At 38.6% G+C, this 24,149-nt stretch overlaps 1 non-coding gene across 1 annotated transcript; it reads left to right on the forward strand.

Moving 5' to 3' along the window:
- The first annotated feature begins 23,822 nt into the window (after nt 1–23,822).
- Nucleotides 23,823–23,929, forward strand: LOC141722241 (small nucleolar RNA R71). Its single transcript, XR_012575261.1, has one exon. It is a non-coding gene; the product is annotated as a small nucleolar RNA R71 (small nucleolar RNA).
- The last annotated feature ends 220 nt before the right edge of the window (nt 23,930–24,149 follow it).

Below are 24,149 nucleotides of genomic sequence, written 5' to 3' on the forward strand. Positions count from 1 at the left end.
AAGTTCTTGTTTATGGAAACCTCTCAATTACCCTAATATAGTAAAGTCTAGTAGATCATGGCCCTGAGATTTAGTGTCATATTTCCAGTATTTCAAGTTGATCTATAATCCCTTGATAAAAATAATTACAGTCAAAAGAGATTTTGTCATAAATCGGCATCAGTTTTTAAAATGATTAAAACGTGGATTTTTCAGTCCCAAAGGGGGACAAATGTTTTCTTGAATGGTGGATCTGGACTGAGACGCGAGTCCTTTCCACACTTATATTAGGCTTAAAAGTTGCCTAGGGATTCCCAATAATGTTTTAGAACCCAGCGAGGTTCGGGATTACTTCGCGGCTGATCACCGGCTGTAATCCGTAGCGTCATAAAATGATTTTGATTAAGAATGGTTTTAAAATTTGTTTTGATGCAAGCAAAATGATGCCAACTCACATAAGATTTATCTCTCGATTATCATTGATTATGTCATTCCATTGTCATTCCTAAAGGTATATCTCGATTTATGCTTTGCGTTGTATTGTTAGCACTTGTTGAGCTTTTGGCTCACTTCTTGCTTTACCCTGATATTACAGCTAGCAGCCATGGTTAGATTCAAGCAGACTGCCCGTAAGACCTGTGATGCGGATGCTTATGTTCGAGCCCAGGTAGAATAAGTAATAATAGCTGTGTGAGGACTCGGTATTTGTAATCAGATGTAATAGTTGATAGTGTTGGGCTGTTCCAAACCCTAAACTGTAAGATCTTGGATTTTGGTTGTGTAGTACTCATTAAAATGATGTAATAACTATAACTATTTTGCTATTTAAGTTGGGGGTGTGACAAGAAGTAAGTCATTTCCATGGTTGAGGTAGAACAGTGGTTTGTCTATAGTTCCTCTGTTAAATCCATTTTCCAAAAGAAACTGAGTTAAAGTCTCATACCATGCTCTAGGAGCTTGCTTAAGTCCATAAAGTGCTTTATCAAGCCTGTAGACATAATCTGGATATTTGGAATCTACAAAGCCTGGAGGTTGTTCAACATATACTTCTTCCTCCCATTCTCCATTGAGAAAAGCACTTTCCACATCCATTTGAAAGACAGTAAACTTTTTGTGAGCAGCATAAGCCAAAAATATCCTTATGGCTTCTAATCTAGCAACTGGTGCAAATGTTTCATCATAATCAATTCCCTCCTGTTGAGAATATCCTTTTGCAACCAGCCTTGCCTTATTCCTTGTAATTATGCCATCACTATCAGTTTTGTTTCTGAATACCCATTTTGTACCAACAACAGATCTGTTCTTTGGTTTGGTACTAGGGTCCAGACTTTATTTCTTTCAAATTCATTTAACTCTTCCTGCATTGCTTGCACCCAATCGGCATCTTGAAGAGCTTCTTCCACTTTCTTTGGCTCAGTCTGAGAAAGAAAAGAATTGTAAAGACATTCATTTGAAGTACCTGTTCTAGTTCTGACACCTGCATCAGGATTTCCAATTATCAAATCAGGTGTATGTGATTTAGTCCACTTCCTTGCAGATGGAAGGTTTTCTCTAGAACTGGATTCTCCCCCATGATCCATGTTGTCTTCATTTTCATTTTCTGATCCTCCCCCTGAAACTATGCTCTCTGAGTTGGATTCTTCAGAATTTAGATTTTCAGACCTATCAGAACTTGGCTTATCAGAACTTGACGAATCAGAACTTGAAGAGCCAAATGTATGTTCTGATGCTTCTTGAGATGTGGTAAGATCTTGAGTATGCTCCCCCTGCATAGGTACATCTTCCTTTGGCGTAGTCACCACAGTTTCAATAACATTAGAGTTTAATCCATCAGAGTTTGCAGTATCAGGACTTAGATTGTCAAGATTATCAGTATCAGAATTTGAGTCTTCATTTTTAAATCTCAGCTGATCATGATCAATAAAATCTTCAAGTCCAGTAATCTTCTTGTCATCAAAAGAGACATTGATAGATTCCATGACCACTCTTGTTCTCAAGTTATAGACTCTGAAGGCTTTTGTGGAAAGTGGATATCCAACAAAAATTCCTTCATCAGCTTTTAAATCAAATTTAGATAGCTGTTCAGGATGAGTCTTAAGAACAAAACACTTGCATCCAAATACATGAAAATACTTCAGATTTGGCTTCTTTTTCTTTACCATCTCATATGGTGTCTTTCCTTGCTTGTTGATAAGTGTTGCATTCTGAGTAAAACAAGCAGTCTACACAGCTTCAGCCCAGAAATAGGTTGGAAGCTTTGCTTCATCAAGCATTGTACGTGCAGCTTCAATGAGAGTTCTATTCTTCCTTTCAACAACTCCATTTTGCTGTGGAGTTCCAGGAGCAGAAGATTCCTGCTTGATTCCATGGTTTTTACAGAACTCTTCCATTATCAAATTCTAGAACTCAGTACCATTATCACTTCTTATTATCTTTACTTAGTCTTTGACCAATTTATCCAGTTGCCTGACATGATCAATCAAGATAGATCCAGTTTCACTTTTTGTGTGCAAGAAATACACCCATGTGTATCTGGTGAACTCATCCACTATGACCAATGCATATTTCTTCTTTGCAATAGACGTGACATTTACTGGACCAAATAGATCAACATGTAGTAGGTGATAAGGCTCAAGAATTGATGATTCAGTCTTGCTCTTGAATGAGGATTTTCTTTGTTTAGCCTTCTGACAAGAATCACAAAGGCCATCAGGAGCAAATACTGACTTTGGCAGTCCTCTCACAAGATCTTTCTTGACTAGTTTATTTATATTATTGAAATTTAAATGAGAGAGTTTCTTGTGCCAATTCCAGCTTTCTTCAATTGATGCTCTACTCATCAGACAGATTGCAGAACCATCAGTACTTATTGAAAGCTTAGCTTCATAAATGTTACCACGCCTGAATCCTTTCAGAACAACTTTGCCTGTAGATTTACTTACAACTTCACAGTGTTCTTCAAAGAAATTAACATGATAACCTCTGTCACAGATTTGACTTATACTCAGCAGATTGTGTTTAAGTCCTGAGACCAGAGCTACTTCTTTAATGATGACATTCCCAAGATTGATATTGCCATATCCCAATGTTTTTCCAATGTTGCCATCTCCATAAGAAACACTTGGGCCAGCTTTCTCCACAAAGTCTGATAGCAGGGCTTTATTTCCAATCATATGTCCTGAACATCCACTATCCAGAACTAGGATGTTTTTCCTGTTGCCCTGCAATCACAAAGGCCACTAATGATTAGTTTTAAGGATCCAGACTTGCTTGGATCCTTTGGCCTTATTAAGTTTGTTAACATTTGCAGCGGATTTAGCATCAGAGTTTATGTTAACATTTTTCTTATCAGAATTTACACTATCAAACTTTGAATCAGAACTTACACTAGAAGGAACAATGGAAACTTTCTTTAAAGAAGGTTTTATTTGATAATAATCATAGTACAAACTATGATATTCCTTACAAGTATAAATGGAATGCCATAAACTACCATAATGAAAACAAGGATTTTGTGGCTAATATCTAACAGACTGACTCTTAACTCCTGACTTTGAAGGTAAGGAGTTTATGTTCTTATTCTTCCTGCAAAAAGAAGCCAGATGGTTAGAACTTCCACGGTTATGACACATTTTCCTAGGAGCTTCAGGAACAGACTTATAATCATTGCTTTTATTCACTCCTTCCTTTCCATTCCTATTTTTCCTAGGTGATTTTACCTTGTTTGCATTCTTAACATCTTTTAGCTTATGCTTAAGCTGCTTCTTAGTCATTAAGCCTATGTTTACTTCAGCTGTCTTTTCCTGTTTTAGTTTGTCAAAAGTTAATTCTTTTTTAACTTCTGATTTCTCATTAGCAGACTTTACAGCTACAAACTTGACAGGTTTTACCTTTGGCTTTTGTTTAACAACTACAGGCTTAATACTTTCAGTTCCTTTATCATTCTTATCCTCTCCATAACCTAAGCCCTCTTTCCAGTTTTCACTACTTAACAAATTCTGAGTTGTTCAGCCAGAGTTAGTCCAAGTCCTGATAACCTCTCTTTCCTTTTCTAACTCAGTTTTTAGAGATTCATTCATTTTTAGCACTTCATCCCTAACATAAAAAGCATCATCTCTATCTTTCTGAGTTTGATGGAACATAACTAACTCCTTTTCTAAGAAATCATTTCTTTTCTTAAAAGCAAGATTTTCAGAAGTTAATCTTTCACATGTTAAAGTTTGATCTCTATAACTAACAAATATGGTTTTAAGATATCTTCTCAACTCATTTATATCATCAGTATGAAAGGCATAAGTAGTTTGAGGTACCTATGATTCAGCAGCTTCAGGACTGCTTTCAGCACTTGCCTTATCAGCATTTGCCATCAAGGCATAATTCTCCTCACTTTCAGAATCTGAGGTGTCTGTCCATCTTTTCTTCTTTGTGACAAGAGCCTTGCCTTTGTCATTCTTCACTTTCTTGCAATCAGGAGATATGTGGCCTTTCTCACCACAGTTGTAGCATTTGACATTTGTATAATCTCCTCTGTCAGACTTTCCTCCTCTGGTCTCAGATCTTCTGAAATTCTTCTCATCAGAACTTGTGCCTTTCCTGGAAAACTTTTTTCCCTTCCTGAACTTCCTGTATGCAATCTTTGTGATCCCTTTCACCATAAGAGCACACAGCTTCATCATCTCCTCATCAGCATCCATCTCAGACAAGCTTTCAGATTCTGAGTCATCATCACTTTCAGAACTTGATGACTCAGTATCAGACTTTGTGAAGAGAGCTTTACCCTTGTCTTTCCTTGAGGTAGCTGCCTTGGGCAATTCTTCTTCAGCCTTAAGAGCAACTGTCCTTGACTTTCCACCTTTCCTCTTGCTTCTTTGTTCCATCTCAAGTTCATGAGTCTTGAGCATTCCATAAATTTCATCAAGAGTTGTTTCATCAAGATTGTAGTTGTCTCTTATTGTTGTTGCCTTCAAATCCCAGCATTCAGGAAGAGCAAACAGGAATTTAAGGTTTGAATATTCAAGATCATATTCCTTATCAACCAGTGACAAATCATTCAAGAGTTTGACAAATCTATCATATAAATCAGTCAATGACTCATTAGCCTTTGAGTCAAAGTGTTCATACTCTTGAGTGAATATTGTTTTCCTGTTCTTCTTAATCGTATCAGTTCCCTGACACCTTGTTTCCAGAGCATCCCATATCTCCTTTGCAGTCTTGCAGTTTATTACCCTGTTTGACATTACATTATCAATGGCACTATGCAGTAAGTGTCGTACCTTAGCATCCTTAGCAATTGATGCGATATCTTCAGCAGTGTAATCACTCTTCTCCTTTGGTACAGTCTTTGCTGCTTCACCTGCAACTACAACAGCGAGCTTGGTTGGTTTGTGAGGCCCTTCCTTGATTCTATCAAGATATTCTGGATCTGTAGCTTCCAGAAACATGGTCATCCTCATTTTCTATATGGCATATTCAGATGGTCTCAATATGGGAACTCTGATAGTCTCATATCGACTTTGAATTTGTGTTTTAGGAGGTTCTTCAGTTTTGGTGGGCTTAGTTGGAGTTTCTGTATCAGACATGATTGTGTTTGGATCTTAAACTGTTTCTGTGTTAACAGACAGGCTCTGATACCACTTGTTAGGTCACACACACACTGTAGAGGGGGTGAATACAGTTTATAGTACAATCAAATCGAACTTTAATAACTCAAGTAACAGAAAACAAACTTTATTGAAATAATAAACTCTGTTACAGTATGGAACTGTTACCTCTCAGTGATGAACAAATATCACGAGAGCTGCTAGGGTTACAATAAATAATCTTCTCGAATATGATAACACTTATAGTGTAAACCCTATGTCTATGTTTATATACTACACAGTTACTAGATAATCGCTAATTGATATGGAATATAATTCTGCTTCCTAAAATATATCAATCAGATATCTTTTCTTCCAAGTATTCTATTCTTCATAGAATTCTTTCTTCATGCATATCTCTTCTTATGTTTGTCTCGATCTTCTTTCCTTTAATCAGCTGTTGTCCTTATCTGAACGTCCTTCAGTACTTAAGTTCTGATATCCATCTTCTGATGATTATCTCCTGATAATATAAGTACTGATATCCTTAAGTCCTGACTTCCAGTATGTACTGATTTATCCTGTTTAAGTAAGATCTGAAAACTAAACATAAATCATATTAGCCATGACATTATCAAATATATCTAACATAAAGCTATATAATAAAAATAAAAAAAACTAAAAAACTATATGACAAAAATATGCAACTATATGAACTAAATTATCATGAATATGCAACTACATGACACACACACAAAATATTCCTTAACTACCACCCTCAAACTTAAAATCTTCACTGTCCCCAGTGAAGGTAGTAGAAAGGAACACAGGGTATACCTACTCGGAGAGATCATCATCATCATCATCACCCTCAGAGGGTGGTGTATCAGGATGCGGATATGCAGAGTCCTCACCAAAAACTGGCCATTGGAAGTCAGCTCCAAGGCCTCGAAAAGCAGTCCCAAGTACAAGGGTGAGCTCCTGAACAAACCTGCTTTACGTCTCGTACATAGCGTCCATCCTCCTCGACAGCCTCCTATACTGGGCATCAACCATCTTAGCACCCTCCTGAGCTCTAGATAACCAGCCTCATCTCGCCTTGGCCTTGCCATGGTAGCACCTCGTGCTGGACGCCCTCCTGGAAGACGATAACCCAGCCCATGCTCCTCGGGCTCACCACCGGTCCATTCCTGCATCGCATGCAGAGTCCCGGAGTCAATAGGAGCGGCCGACAACTTCAACTGCTCATGAGACGGCCACTGAACTCCCACCGCTCGACAAAGTTTTGTAACCGTGGATGCATAAGGGATGTTCATGTTCTTAGCTCCCCTCAAAAACTTCAGAATTCCTTGGTAGATAAACTCACCAAGGTCCACATAGTACTCCTCATTCAAAATTCCCCATAACAACTGTGTTCTCTCAATTGTGACCTCATGTGCATGTGAAGTAGGCGGAATATTAGCACAAATAAAAGCATTCCATGCACGGGCATACCTATTCATCGTGATCGCCGGAAAGTGACGATACTCGTCAGTCCCAGTCTTGAAGGTCCAAACTGTGCCCGGCCTATAAAGAGTAGCACAAATCAAATCCAAGTCAAAATCCTCAGCAGTCTTCTCGTTCCAATTCTCCTCCATGGGCTTCCTCTGTCGCTGCCCAATCACATGGTGAATCGCCGCAGGGTGATAATCCACCGTCATCCCCCGGACTACAGAATACCCATTCTTCTCAGCCTTCGCGTTCGCATAAAACTCGCGAACCACGCTCATCGGCACTGCTTCAGGAGACTCAGAAAAAGCAATCCAACCCTTCTCAGCAATCATAGGCAACAACTCACCATCCCTCCCCAATGGTAAGAACCCCCTCTCCTTCAAAATCGGCTTCCCCAGAAGCCTAGTATACTCTTCCTCAGCAGCCCTATCATTCAAACGAGGCCTTGCAGCAGTACCCCTTGAAGAATCAGCAGTAGGGACAGTGATGTTGCTATCGATAGTCCTAGATCTCTTGGGTGCCATCGAAACTGAGTAAAAGTGTTAAAGATTTGTGATTTTGGGTTTGGGAGAGAGTTTAAGGTTTGAAAGTGTATGGGGAGTATATAGAATAGGTGTATGTATATATAGGGTAGGGATTAGGGTAAAATTTGATTAGGAGTGGGTTTGAGGGTTAAAAACATGGGATAATGGGGAAATAGGTCGTGGGTAATGGGCTATGATTTGGTTTTTTTATTTTTCAGTTTTTTTTGAATTTTTATTGGACTTAAAAAAATTTCTCCCAGTCGGCCCCTGAGCGGTCGCTCAGCAGAGTTGATTGGGCGCTCAGGGGTCTTCTAGAATTTTTTTTTCCTTGCCCTGTTTTTCTGATTTTTTTTGTGGTTTTGGATAGTTACTAACTTCTAAGGGTTCCTATAACAACAAATCATGGGTTGCCTCCCAAGAAGCGCTTCGTTTTCATCATTAGCTTGACTTTGCGTACCTTTCTCAAGTTGACAATAAAACGACACTAACCACTTCCCGGTTTGCCGTGTCCCCATAGTAGTGCTTCAAACGCTGACCATTAACCTTGAATGCTTGGTCCGGATCATTCTAAAAAATCTCCACCGCCCCTTGTGGAAACACAGTTTTGACAATAAAAGGTCTAGACCACCTTGATTTCAACTTCCCAGGAAAAAGTCGGAGACGAGAGTTGAATAAAAGAACTTGTTGCCCCGACATTAATAACATAGGATGTAGCTTCCTATCATGCCACCTTTTCACTTTTTCCTTGTACATTTTGTTGTTCTCATACGCTTGAAGTCGAAATTCATCAAGTTCATTAAGCTAAAGCATTCGCTTCTTTCCAGCTGCATCTAGATCCAGGTTCAACTTCTTCAATGCCCAAAAGGCCTTATTATAATGACTCGTATATTTATTATTTAAATGTCTAATTGTTAAATAATTAATAAATAAAATATGTGTATTGGTAGTGTTAGCAGTGTATTGTGTGTTACTACTTTTATGTGTGACTGTGGTTGTTTAGGGATTATTTCTGTAATAAATAGTGAGTGGTATTGTTCTGTTCCACTTTAAAAAGTAGATTTAATTGCAGATTTATTTCCATAAATATTTGGATGATCTCTAAAATTGGTTTTATAATTTTATAATTACAATAATTATTTTTGGGACTTTATAAAATTGAGAAATCAATATTTCATTAATTATTTATTTCTAAATGATTTTCTGAATGTCTTTAATTGTAAAATCCATATTTAATTATGGAAATCTTCAAAAATCATGAAACTTATATTTTATTAAGTTCATATTATTCTAAGAATTTTAAAATTATTTTGGAAATTTTCGGAGTTAGTTTCACCCGCGCGTCGTTTCGTTATTTGTTAAAAAGCGGGTATAAATTGCATTTCAGAAATTATTTTAAAATTATGAAATTTATGTTTTTATTAACTTTGGGATATTTATAATATTTTTAGACTATTTTTGTGATTTTCTGAAATCGTTTTAAGTGCACCTCGATCCGTAAATTTCGAAAAATCGGGACAAAATCTAGGCTCGCGGATGGAAACAGGACACGTGTACTTCTGGGTCATTATTTGATGCGTGTCAATTGTTGATTTGCAGAAAAAAAATAGATATACAGAAAACACACCCTCAACTCCTCCCCTGTATCTCTTTCGATTACAGCTCTCTCCTCTCCCTTTCAATTATCTCTCGACCTCTTTCTTTTCTCAATCTCTCCTTCCTCTTTTCCTCTTCTCTATTCCCGTTCTATTTCCCTTCGGTCTTTTTCCATGTTTCCCGGTAAGTTGCTGCCTGGTTTTTTTTGTTGTTCTGGCCACCCGCTGTTCCGGCTGGTTTGTGTCCGGCGAAATTCTGTGGCTATGCTCTTTTTGGTTGCTATAAAAATATACATATGTATATATATAAGTGTGTGTGTGTGCGTTGTGTTGTGCATGTGTGTGTGTATGTTTTCTGGGTGTGTTACTGCTGTTTTGGCTCCGCCGTGTGCCACCTGGTTCCTGTGTTTCCGGCCATGGTTTTGTCATGTATTGGCGAGTGTTATACGCGTGTGTGGTGGAAATTACTTTAAATATTTTGTTTCATTTGCTGCAGGGTTTAATTGAGTGGGTTTTGTGAAATAAAATAATTAATTCTGTGCGGTAATAATTATTAATTAATCGGTGGGATTCACGAAGGATGTCCAATAATCAGAAACCCATGAATTTTACCGCCGTCGGCGATGAGCCTCGGCGAGCCGATGGTGGACGATGATGATGTGTATCTGAGTCCTAATATTTTTAAAATAAATAAATTAATTTGTAAAGCTATTTTTTGAAACGGGAAATTAGTTAATTTAAATCGAAGTTGGGCACATAATTTTGATAGTAAATTGTGATTACTGGATTAATAGCTAGGGTGAATGATTGATTGTGACTGATGAGTTGTATCAGTGGATGGGAATGTAAAATTGATTGTTGCATTGTTATTGTGGTTTGACGTCGAGTTATTCGACGGGTAGGCCGATAAATAGTGGAGGTGCTGCCCGAATTTTTGGAAATTAAATTCAGAAATTCGGGACATACCCTGTAATTATCGGAACGTCGAACGAGTATAAGTATATACATATATTCTGTGCGGAACATGATTGTATGTTGTGGTAAATGTTCTTTTAAAACCTAATAACCCTAATTTCGTAAAATGACAAGTATACGTATTTCCTGAAAACGAACACCAAACCGATTTCTCGAGAACGTGACCCCTGACTGTTGGGTGTGTTATTGTATTGTATCAATGTATATAATTACGAGTCGGGTTTGAATATCGTTGGGTAGAATTGGTATCGAGGATATGTCAAGCATACCTAGACGTCTAACGTAGGTTATTTCGCTTCTGTAGGTTCTAGTCGAAGGACTCAAGAGTTGATATCGAACTAAGATAACCTAGTGATCAGTCGACAAGCGCAGCGAGGTTCCTAAGCGAAGGACCTGAGCATTGAGGTCGGATCCAGGATAGTCAAATAGTAAAGCGATAAAGCCTAAGCGTCCGAGTCGGCTCAGAATTAATTACTATCGGTTGTAAAGCTCTGCAAGGTAAGTACCCTGACCATTCTTCTTATGGTTCAGTGCATATGAATAGCTAAATGTTTTATTCTCGTAATGGAACATAAACGTTTTAAGTTACGTATCCCCCGTATTTGAAAATGTTGTTTAAAATTATGTTTTGGGGAAAAGTAACTTCTGAAAACACCTATCTCTAAGTGTGATTAGAAATGGAAAAGTGGTTTTGAATAGTGTGCTGTGACATAATTGATTTTGAAAAAGAGATAGGTGACAGTGATTTTGAAAACTGTATAAAGAGAATGTTTTAATCCACCTATGTCATGGAATGGTTTGATCCACCTATGTCGTGGAATTTTGGAAAAAGGCAAAAAGGGAATTCAGTTGATCTATTGGAGTTGCGTAAGAGGCCCGTTATTCGGTAACGGCCCAATACGAGGTTGCGTAAGTGGCTAATTGGGTTGGGAATTCTGTTGAACCGATTAGTCCAGCGTGGGGAAAAGACCTAGCTAGTCTTTTCCCAAGTTTTGAAACATATTCTATTTCTGGACGGCCGCTAGTCGCTGTCCGGTGAGGGTAGACTGATCAGCTATCTTCACCCATTAAACGTCCAATAGATTTGATTGATTCAGTTTTGAAATTGTTTAACAAATCAAAGTGATTTTTAAGTTCCCGGAGAGGAACAAGTTTTATAGGTCCTGTGATGGGACAAGTTTTATGGTTCCCGTAACGGAACAAACGATTTTGGGTCCCCGTAACGGGACAGATGGTTTTATGGTTCCTGTAGTAGAACAGAAGGTTTGAAAATGGAAATAGCATGCTAAAAATTGAACTATGGTTTTTATGCACAGCACACGACTGTTGATCTTGTTTTACAGAGCATGCTAGTTTTGATATCCAGTTTATACTTGTTTTACACGTTTCTGGAAAGATATGAATTCTGTTCCTATAACTGTTTTACTTGTTATTCATATAGTGGTGCTACTGAGCAAGCAATTGCTCACCCTTGCAGAATATTTTATATGTATTGCAGATGCCTTGGTGATTCTTGCGCGGTAGTCAGGGCAGAGTTCCAGCTCCTTTCGAGTCAGACTCCTCTGAGGTAGTTGTGTTCAGACCAGATGAGGTCTGTTGAGTTGCTGTATTAAATTAGTGGTCAGGATTGTGTAAGGTAATTTGAGTTGTGTTAGTTGTAACCTAAATCATACTTAAACCTGGAAAAGGGCTTGGTAAAGGGGTCGTAGTTATGTATTATTAATAATTATAATTGTTATTATTGTTGTTGATGACGTCAACTCCTGACCCCGGGGTTGAGGCCATCACAGTTGGTATCAGAGCTACAGGTTTGAGTCCCTAATTTAGGTTAGGAATAGAGTCAAAAGAGTATAGGAAGGTTTATATATAGATGTGAGTCAGCAACTCAATCAGTGGAGCGAGTCTAAGAGTTCAGTCAAGGGTTTCGGAGGTGTAACCCTAACGTTTATTGAGGATTGACTGGAACTGCCTTAGTTTAGAGTGCGTCTCCTTCGTATATGTATTATAAGTAATGTCTGATAGAGACTCCTAGTTATTCCTTCCGAGAATTCGAGTCTGATTGAGAAAAGTCAGCTTCTGAGCATGCCCGTGATGTTTCAGCTAAAGAGATGCCCCTGTTATTTCTAAATATCGCATTTTCTGTGTCAAGGAATGTTATTGGACTGATTATGTGATCTTGGTAAGTTCGGATAGCGTGATAATAGTTAGGGGCTGTTATGACGACTAAGTTTGGTAGTGAATGCGGATCAGAATGGGAGGTGACATCTTTGAACTCTTTTATTTCTTCCTTTAAATGTATTTTATCTCCAGAGTAATTGTTTCCTATTCCATAAGTTGTTTATCTTTCTTGTGAGATAGTTGTGAACCTGAGGTAAGCTACTTAGGGTCTTGTTGATCTCCTTACAAATCAGATTCTTTCTTTTCTATTTGTGAATTTCTTACCTGAATATTGTTTCTTTCCTTGGTGACTTTTCGGTTGATTGGGGAAAACAATGCATATGAATTGACCATTTGTCTTTGTGACAAAAGAGTCTGGTAGGATGCCACCGAGTTATGTGTTGTGACCGTATGGTACTAAGACTGGCCATCTTATGTACTTGTATGGTTGCTCTCAGTCATGCCTATATTTTCTTCTTCATTGTTTCTTCTTATTCGATTTCCTTGAGCCAGAAATTTCATCAGATATTTTATGGAAATGAATTTTTGCGATTAGATGGTTCTCATTATGGAAAGCAAGTAAGAGCGACTGCTGAAAAGAACGAGAGTCCTATATTAAGATATTACTATAGAGTAATGGTAATCGTGAGAGTTCCGGACCTAATGATGGAATTATAGCTTCAGGAAAAGTAAATCAATGGTTGATGGGTTACTTTCGGGTGACAAGAAATCATCCTTAGAAGAAGGATTGGTTGAAACATGGACGATGACGCTTAGTGGAGTCAGTGTCCCTTAAACTTGACTCGATTTATTGGCTTGTTCTACATAGTGTGTAACTAATATATTCAACCGACTTTTGTGGTATGTTGGAGAAATTTAGATGTTGTACTTGAGTAGTGATGGGAAGTTGGTTAGTTGCTGTTATATTGAGGAACCGTGCTACAACATTTAGTTTCTTTGTATTTTAGATTTCTTGAACCGTTGTTGATTCTGTTACTGCTATTGTTGCTAATGCTGCTAATCTAAATTTCTTTTATAAATGGACCCCGATATTAAAGATATGGGTACTGTGATTGGGCAACATTTTCCTGATACAGGTGCACCGTTTAAACGGTGATACCTTTTGTCAAATATTTTTGTTATTAAATAAACTCATTTATATATTTCAGGAAGATGTCACCCAAGAAAGCTACCCAGTCTAAAGAAAACAGTAGTAGTTTTGCGGAGGATCCAGCTATAAATGAAATTTTAGACTTGTTGCGCCAGCAGCAACAACAACAGTTACAGTTAATCCAACAGGTTCTGCAGCAGCAACTACTGTTGTAGCGGCAACAGCAAGGAGTGAACCAAAGTGCTAGTTTCAAATCCTTTCATAATGTTAACCCTCCTGAGTTTAAAGGTGAACCTAATCTAGTAGCTGCTGGAGCATGGTTAAAAGAGATGGAGAAAGCTTTTAATCTTGTTCAAGTAAGTGAGAATCTTAAGACTGATTATGCGAGCTATTTCTTGAAAAATGAAGCAAATTACTGGTGGGAGTCAACCAAAGCGTTAGAAGGAGAAGGCACTGTTCCATGGGCTAGGTTTACTGAGTTACTTTTGGAAAAGTATATTCCTGACTGTGTAAGGAACCAAATGGAAATTGAGTTTCTAGAACTGAAGCAAGTTGACAGAAATGTAGCTGAGTATGAGGATAAGTTCACAGAGTTGGCTAGATTTGTACCAGATATTGTGTGCTCTGAAGCTCAGAAGGCAAGGAGGTTTCAACAAGATTGAAGCCTGAAATTCATAGTGGGGTGGTGGCATTGCAACTCAAGACGTATCCTTCCGTAGTTCAGGCCGCCTTAGTAATTGAATTTGATCAGAAGTTAGCCGCTAGAGAACGAGAAGATAAGAAGCGAAAGATTGATGATATGGAAGAAGCACCAGGTCAAGAAGGATCCAATCAAAAGTCTCATAAAAAGGTCGGAAGAAGTAAGAATAAAGAATTTAGAGAGAAAAGTATTTCTTTAAATAGAATTAGTAACACCTCAGTTAGCTCTACTCAAGCCAATTCGGTTAAATCGCCTATATCGGAGTGTAATCAAAGCGGTAAGAAATATGGTGGAAGGTGTAAAGCAAATACTGAATGTTTTAGATGTAGTCAGAAGGGACATTATACGTCCGAATGTAAGGTGGAAAATCCAGGAGTCGTCTGTTACAACTGTGGCAAGCTAGGGCATGTTGCCAAGAATTGTAGAAGTACTTCCTGAGATAGCATGGGAGGTAGTGCATCAAAAGGTTTGATGTCCAGTACAGCCAAGGCTAAGACTTGTAATGTGATTAAAAGTTTAGTTGCTCAAGACCCTGATAAGGAACCAGGGCAATAATTGATTACCGGAAGAAGCAAATAATAATATCTACGGAAGCTAATAATGGAATCAGTATTCAAGAACATAAGCAAGAAGATAAGGCATAACTAGTGTATATAAGGGATATTAAGAAGGAAGCACCCAAGTTGGAAGAAATTCGGATGATAAGTGAAGTCCCAAAAGTTTTATCAAATGACTTACCAGAATAATCTTGGAGCATAAGATAGTCGGATTAGTGTTAAAAGCCCGTATCGTAAGACCCAGTAGGAATCAATTAAGTTGTAAAGGAAACTTCAGGATTGTGGGATGAAAGAATAATGAGGCAAGGTGCATTCCGTGTTGTACACTGCTGTGATTTATAGGAAAGGAGAATGGATGTATGAAGTTACGTGATGATTATCAGCAGTTAGAAAGGTTGGCGAATAGGAATAAGTAACCCTGCATAGAATTGATTATTTATGAAAGGAATGAGTTGGTTCTTGGAGGAAGACCTAAGATCAGACTACTGTCAGCTAAAGGTAAGCCTGAGGACCAAAGATTACAATTAGAATGAGTTATGAGCGCTATAAGTTTTGGTGATAATAGGCGGAGTAAAGAGTGTATCAGTTGTCTATAAGGAATTAAGGAATATGGTGTATCCAGAGTACTTGCATGGTATAATCGTATTTATTGATAACATCCTCGCCCATCTAAGGGCTAAGGAAGGCCAAGTTGAAAATCTAAAGAAATGCCACGAAGGGTTGAACAATAGCAATTGTATATCAAATCTTAAGAGTATGAAGTTCTGGTCAGGAGTCGGCTGTTTGAATAACTACCAACCAAGCAAGGTCCATTTAGGGACCGATGTCTTGAATAGGAGAGAAAAAATGAATATGGTTAAGATTCCTGAGGAATTAATAGAAGAACTGGAAAGAGTGAGAGGTGAAGTTCAAATACCTGAAGTTAAGAAGAAGTGAAGCTATGAAATTACCTTTCAGCCTTAATTGATGGAAATGAGTAAAAAGTGTTCAAATGTTTGGAAATTGAGTTAAAAGAGAGTACCATCTTTCATCCGTAAACGAAGGGCCAAAATGAAAAGATGATTTAGACAATATAGAATATGTTGAGAGTATATATATAATATGATATAAGTGTCAATATTAAAGCGATATGCTTCTAATTTGAAATAAGCCATTGATTAGGAGCCAACGGGCTCTCATCCAAATTTGTTCTGCATGAAATAATCGATCCAAATCCTAGATCATTAAGAGCGAGTCCATAGTAATGAATTTATATCTATAGTGAGTATGCGATGAATAAATCCCTGAGTAGAAGAGTCTACCTGGAAGTTAGAGTCAGATATGCTTGATAAATATCCTCACTTATTTAGTTAAGTCAGATTCTGAGGACATAATCTTTTTAAGGGGGGAAGAATATAATGACTCGTATATTTATTATTTAAATGTGTAATTGTTAAATAATTAATAAATAAAATATGTGTATTGGTAGTGTCAGCAGTGTATTGTGTGTTACTATTTTTATGTGTGACTGTGGTTGTATAGGGATTATTTGTGTAATAAATAGTGAGTGGTATTGTTCTGTTCCACTTTAAAAAGTGGATTTAATTGCAGATTTATTTCCATAAATATTTGGATGATCTCTAAAATTGGTTTTATAATTTTATAATTACAATAATTATTTTTGGGACTTTATAAAATTGAGAAATCAATATTTCATTAATTATTTATTTCTAAATGATTTTCTGAATGTGTTTAATTGTAAAATCCATATTTAATTATGGAAATCTTCAAAAATCATGAAACTTATATTTTATTAAGTTCGTATTATTCTGAGAATTTTAAAATTATTTTGGAAATTTTCGGAGTTAGTTTCACCTGCACGTCATTTCGTTATTTGTTAAAAAGCGGGTATAAATTGCATTTCAGAAATTATTTTAAAATTATGAAATTTATGTTTTATTAACTTTGGGATATTTATAATATTTTTAGACTATTTTCGTGATTTTCTGAAATCGTTTTAAGTGCACCTTGATCCGTAAATTTCAAAAAATCGGGACAAAATCCAGGCTCGCGGATGGATCCAGGACACGTGTTGCACTTCTGGGTCATTATTTGATGCGTGTCAATTGTTGATTTGCAGAAAAAAATAGATATACACAAAACACACCATCAACTCCTCCGCTGTATCTCTTACGATTACAGCTCTCTCCTCTCCCTTTCAATTATCTCTCGACCTCTTTCTTTTCTCAGTCTCTCCTTCCTCTTTTCCTCTTCTCTATTCCCATTCTATTTCCCTTCTATCTTTTTCCATGTTTCCCGGTAAGTTGTTGCCTGGTCTTTTTTGTTGTTCCGGCCACCCGCTGTTCCGGCTGGTTTGTGTCCGGCGAAATTCTGTGGCTATCCTCTTTTTGGTTGCTGTAAAAATATACATACATATATATAAGTGTGTGTGTGTGTGTGCGCTGTGTTGTGCATGTGTGTGTATATGTTTTCTGGGTGTGTTACTGCTGTTTTGGCTCCGCCGTGTGCCGCCTGGTTCCTGTGTTTCCGGCCAAGGTTTTGTCCTGTATTGGCGCGTGTTATACGCGTGTGTGGTGGAAATTACTTTAAATATTTTGTTTCATTTGCTGCAGGGTTTAATTGAGTGGGTTTTGTGAAATAAAATAATTAATTCTGTGCGGTAATAATTATTAATTAATCGGTGGGATTCACGAAGGATGTCCAATAATCGGAAACCCGTGAATTTTACTGCCATCGGCGATGAGCCTTGGCGAGCCGATGGTGGACGATGATGATGTGTATCTGAGTCCTAATATTTTTAAAATAAATAAATTAATTTGTAAAGCTATTTTTTGAAACGGGAAATTAGTTAATTTAAATCGAAGTTGGGCACATAATTTTGAAAGTGAATTGTGATTACTGGATTAATGGCTTGGGTGAATGATTAATTGTGACTGATGAGTTGTATCGGTGGATGGGAATGTAAAATTGATTGTTGCATTGTTGTTGTGGTTTGACGTCGAGTTGTTCGACGGGTAGGCCGATAAATAGTGGAGGTGCTGCCCGAATTTTTGGAAATTAAATTCAGAAATTCGGGACATACCCTGTAATTATCGGAACGTCGAACGAGTATAAATAAGTATATACATATATTATGTGCGGAACATGATTGTATGTTGTGGTAAATATTCTGTTAAAACCCAATAACCCTAATTTCGTAAAATGACAAGTATACGTATTTCCTGAAAACGAACACCAAACCGATTTCTCGAGAACGTGACCCCTGACTGTTGGGTGTGTTATTGTATTGTATCAATGTATATAATTACGAGTCGGGTTTGAATATCGTTGGGTAGAATTGGTGTCGAGGATATGTCAAGCATACCTAGACGTCTAACGTAGGGTATTTCGCTTCTGTAGGTTCTAGTCGAAGGACTCAAGAGTTGATATCGAACTAAGATAACCTAGTGATCAGTCGACAAGCGCAGCGAGGTTCCTAAGCGAAGGACCTGAGCGTTGAGGTCGGATCCAGGATAGTCAAATAGTAAAGCGATAAAGCCTGAGCGTCCGAGTCGGCTCAGAATCAATTAGTATCGGTTGTAAAGCTCTGCAAGGCAAGTACCCTGACCATTTTTCTTATGGTTCAGTGCCTATGGATAGCTAAATGTTTTATTCTCGTAATGGAACATAAACGTTTTAAGTTGCGTATCCCCCGTATTTGAAAATGTTATTTAAAATTATGTTTTGGAGAAAGTAACTTCTGAAAACACCTATCTCTAAGTGTGATTAGAAATGGAAAAGTGGTTTTGAATAGTGTGCTGTGACAGAATTGATTTTGAAAAAGAGATAGGTGACAGCGATTTTGAAAACTGGATAAAGAGATTGTTTTAATCCACCTATGTCATGGAATGTTTTGATCCACCTATGTCGTGGAATTTTGGAAAACGGAAAAAAGGGAATTCAGTTGATCTATTGGAGTTGCGTAAGAGGCCCATTATTCGGTAACGGTCCAGCATGAGGTTGCGTAAGTGGCTAATTGGGTTGGGCATTCTGTTTAACCGATTAGTCCAGCGTGGGGAAAAGACCTAGCTAGTCTTTTCCCAAGTTTCGGAACATATTCTATTTCTGGACGGCCGCTAGTCGCTGTCCGGTGAGGGTAGATTGATTATCCATCTTCACCCGTTAAACGTCCAATAGATTTGATTGATTCAGTTTTGAAATTGTTTAACAAATCAAAGTGATTTTCAAGTTCCCGGAGATGAACAAGTTTTATAGGTCCTGTGATGGGACAAGTTTTATGGTTCCCGTAACGGAACAAACGATTTTGGGTCCCCGTAATGGGACAGATGGTTTTATGGTTCCTGTAGTGGAACGGAAGGTTTGAAAATGGAAATAGCATGCTAAAAATTGAACTATGGTTTTTATGCACAGCACACGACTGTTGATCTTGTTTTACAGAGCATGCTAGTTTTGATATCCAGTTTATACTTGTTTTACACGTTTCTGGCATGATATGAATTATGTTCCTATAACTGTTTACTCGTTATTCATATAGTGGTGCTGCTGAGCAGGCAATTGCTCACCCTTGCAAAATATTTTATATGTATTGTAGATGCCTCGGTGATTCTTGCGCGGTAGTCAGGGCAGAGTTCCAGCTCCTTTCGAGTCAGACTCCTCTGAGGTAGTTGTGTTCAGACCAGAGGAGGTCTATTGAGTTGTTGCATTAAATTAGTGGTCAGGATTGTGTAAGGTAATTTGAGTTGTGTTAGTTGTAACCTAAATCATACTTAAACCTGGAAAAGGTCTTGGTAAAGGGGTCATAGTTATGTATTATTAATAATTATAATTGTTATTATTGTTGTTGATGACGTCAACTCCTGACATCCCTTACCATACACAAGTTGAAACGGGGACATCCCAAGTGGAGTCTTATATGCTGTTTTGTAAGCCCAAACAGCTTCATCGAGCTTTAAAGACCAATCCTTCCTTGACGGACAAACAACCTTCTCTAAAATGCGCTTGATCTCTCTGTTAGACACTTCCGCTTGACCATTTGTTTGCGGATGATAGGCAGTAGCAACTCGATGATTCACATTATAGCGCTGCATCATAGAAGTAAACTTACGATTGCAGAAATGTGACCCTTCATCACTTATGATTACTCGTGGTGTTCCAAACCTTGTGAAAATCTGCTTATGAAGAAAATTCAACACTGCTTTTGCATCATTCGTCGGTAGAGCTTTGACTTCTACCCATTTTGAGACATAATCGACTGCCAGCAAGATGAACTGATTATTGCAGGACAAAGGGCCCCATGAAATCGATTCCCCAAACATCAAAGACCTCGACTTCAAACATCATATTTAACGACATCTCATCCTTTCTCGTAAGATTTCCCACTCTTTGGCAACGATCACACCTTAAAACGAACTGATGAGCATCCTTAAACAAAATAGGCCAGAAAAAACCTGCTTGCAGAATACGAGCTGCCGTCTTCTCACCACCATAGTGTTCACCATAAACTGTGGAGTGGCTGTCTCGTAATATCCCCTCCGTCTCACAGAATGGGATACATCTCCTAATGATCTGGTCAGCTCCCTGTCTAAACAAATACGGTTCATCCTACATATACCACTTCACCTCATGCAGAAACTTCTTCTTTTGAGCTGTGGTCAAATTAGGAGGCATTATATTGCTGACAAGATAATTCACAATATCTGCGAACCATGGCTCTTCCTCCTGAACTGCGAACAACTGCTCATCTGGAAAAGATTCGTTGATCAATGTCTTATCATGTGAAGTAGACTCGGGATTCTCCAATCTAGAGAGATGGTCAGCTACTTGGTTCTCAGTACCTTTTCGATCCTTGATCTCTAACTCAAATTCCTGTAGCAAGAGCACCCAACGAATAAGTCTGGGCTTAGAATCCTTCTTGGAAATCAAATAGCGAATGGCCGCATGATCAATGAACACTGTCACCTTTGTCCCAAGCAAATAAGATCGAAAATTTTCGAAACCAAAGACTATAGCCAAGAGCTCCTTCTCAGTAGTGGTGTAGTTCATTTGGGCCCCATTTAAGGTCTTGCTAGCATAGTAGACCACATGAAAAAGATTATTCTTGCGCTTCCCAAGAACTGCGGCCACCGCATAATCACTCGCATCACACATCATCTCAAAAGGCTCTGTCCAATCAGGTGCTGTAATAGTAGGTGCAGTTATCAAACTCTTCTTGAGAGTCTCGAATGCCGCCAAGCATTCATCATCAAATTTAAAAGGCACATCCTTCTCAAGCAAGTTGCACAACGGCTTAGATATCTTCGAAAAGTCCTTGATGAAACGCTGATAAAAACCCGCATGACCAAGAAAGCTACGGATTCCTTTCACAGAAATAGGTGGTGGAAGATTTTCAATGACTCCCACCTTGGCTTTGTCCACCTCAAGACCCTTGCTAGAGACCTTATGCCCAAGAATAATGCCTTCACGCACCATAAAGTGACATTTTTCCCAATTGAGCACCAAATTAGTTTCCACACACCGTTTGAGTACTACACGAAGATTATTCAAACCTTCATCATACAAATATCCAAAGACGGAGAAGTCGTCCATGAACACCTCGACATTATTTCCAATCTTGTCAGAGAATATAGCCATCATACATCTCTGAAAAGTGGCCGGTGCGCCACATAACCCAAATGAAACTCTGCGAAAAGCAAATGTACCAAATGGACAAATGAAGGTAGTCTTTTCTTGATCCTCTGGTGCAATACAAATCTGATTATACCCTAAATAACCATCCAGAAGACAATAATACTCATGACCGGCCAACCTGTCAATCATCTGATCAAAAAACGGAAGAGGGAAGTGATCCTTCCTCATGGCCTTGTTCAACTTTCTGTAGTCCATGCATACTCTCCATCCTGTGACTGTTCGAGTGGGGATGAGCTTGTTCTTCTCATTTGCTATCACAGTGATACCTCCTTTATTAGGTACACATTGCACGGGGCTCACCCAAGAACTGTCAGAAATAGGATAAATGATTCCTGTATCCAGCCACTTCAGAATTTCTCTCTTCACCACTTCTTTCATGATAGGATTAAGTCTGCGCTGTTGCTCAACAGTCGGCTTACTACCCTCCTCTAGCAGAATCTTATGCATGCAGTATGAAGGGCTGATCCCTTTGATGTCTGCTATAGCCCATCCGATAGCCGATTTGAATTCTCTCAAGATCCTTAAGAGCTTGTCCTCCTCACTACCTGGAAGGTCAGATGCAATAATAACAGGTAAAGTAAATGCATCACCTAAAAAAGCATACCTCAAGTGTTCGGGCAATGGTTTAAGCTCCAAGGTAGGTGCTTCCTCAATAGATGATTTGAGCTTTCCTTCAGCATTTTTGAGGTCAGAAGTACCAAGGGATTCAAACGGCATGTCTAGCTTTCACCTCCAGGGCGAAACATTTAGATATTGTAGTTGCTCGTTGCCATCCTCATCATCACTGTCAAAATCCCCCACTAAGGCCTTCTCTAATGCATCAGACATTAGCATATGATCAAGTTCTGAAGTAACCGCATAATCAATCAAATCCACTTTTAAGAACTCCTCATCTACTGTAGGGAATTTCATTGCTTTGAATACATTGAATGTCACATCCTGATCCTGCACCCGCATAGTAAGTTCACCTTTCTGCACATCTATCAAGGTACGACCTGTAGCCAAGAAAGGTCTCCCCAAGATTATGGGAATCTTCTTATCTTCCTCGAAATCCAGAATAACAAAGTTTGCAGGAAAGAAGAGTTTATCCACCTTTACTAGCACATCCTCCACTATGCCTCGTGGGTATGTAATAGAATGATCAGCCAATTGTAGAGACATGTAGGTGGGTTTTAGATCAGGCAAATTCAACTTTTTGAATATCGACAACGACATCAGATTGATGCTTTCTCCCAAATCACAAAGGCACTTGTCAAAAGACAACTTGCCAATGGTGCAAGGAATGGTGAAGCTACCTGGATCTTTAAGCTTTGGAGGTAACTTTTGTTATAGCACAACACTGCATTCTTTCGTTAGAGCAATAGTCTCAAGGTCATCCAGTTACACCTTCCTTGAAAGAATACTCTTCATAAATCTCGCATAACTAGGCATTTGCTCCAGAGCCTCGGTGAAAGGTATATTGATGTGAAGTTTCTTGAACAACTCCAGAAACTTACCGAACTGCTTATCCAGCTTTTGTTGTTGCAATCTCTTAGGGAAAGATGGTGGAGGATAGAGTTTTTTCTCCCCTGTATTACCCTCATGCCGAGTGTGTCCAACAGTAGTCTTCCTTGGTTCTGCCGCTTTCTCCTTTTGCTTAGCTTCTTCATCACCAACTTCATCTTCTCCTTCTTTTGCTTTTTCAGCCTCAACAACTTTTCCAGACCTTAAGGTAATAGCCTTGACTTGCTCTTTAGCTTCCTTCTTGCCTGGCACTTCAGTGTCACTAGGAAGTGTGCCAGGTTGACGATTGAGCACTGCATTGGCTATTTGACTGATTTGATTTTCCAAGGTCTTGACAGAAACCTCCTGACTTTTGCACAACAGCTTAAGTTCCTCATAATCAACACTAGTGGGTGCAGTTGCGCCTCCTTGTTGAGGATATGATTGCCGTTGAGCATAATGCTGTGGTTGCTGGAATCCAGGTGGATTGAACTGTTTATTTACGCCTTGATGATATGGTTGCTGAATAGCATTCTGATTATTACTCCAGCTGAAATTTGGATGATTTCTGTTGTTAGGATGATAAGTAGCTGGCACCGGTTACTGCTATCGCTGATAATTGTTCACATATTGAACAGATTTGCTAAGAAGAGAACACTGATCCGTAGCATGAGAACCTGCACAAAGCTCACAGACCATAGCTATCTGATTGACCCCATAGGTGGCTAGAGAGTTGACCTTCATAGACAGCGCTTGGAGCTGCGCTGCAATAGCTGTAGCTGCATCAACTTCCAAAATACCTGCTACCTTCACATGCATCATCCTCTGAGTTGGGTTTTGATGCTCATTTACAGCCATAATCTCAATAAAATTATAAGCTTCAGTATAGCTTTTGGCCCATAAGGCGCCTCCAGCTGCTGCATCGAGTATGGGCCGAGATTGGGCCCCCAAACCATTATAAAAACCAGTGATCACCATCCAATTGGGCATTCCATGATGTGGACACTTTCTCAACATCTCTTTGTAGCGCTCCCAAGCTTCGTACATAGATTCTGTAGGTTGCTGCGTAAACTGAGTAAGAGCACTCCTCATAGCAGCAGTCTTCGCCATTGGATAAAACTTTACCAGAAACTTTTGTGCAAGATTTTGCCAAGTAGTGATAGACCCAGCTGGTTCAGAATGTAACTAGTCCTTAGCTTTATCCCTCAGAGAGAATGGAAAAAGCCTCAGCTTGATAGCCTCATCAGTCACACCATTATATTTAAAAGTACTGCAGATCTCGACAAAATTCCTTATGTGCATGTTGGGGTCTTCA

This window comes from Apium graveolens, chromosome 4 (assembly GCF_009905375.1).
Source record: "Apium graveolens cultivar Ventura chromosome 4, ASM990537v1, whole genome shotgun sequence".
In the NCBI taxonomy this organism is placed as follows: Eukaryota; Viridiplantae; Streptophyta; class Magnoliopsida; order Apiales; family Apiaceae; genus Apium; species Apium graveolens.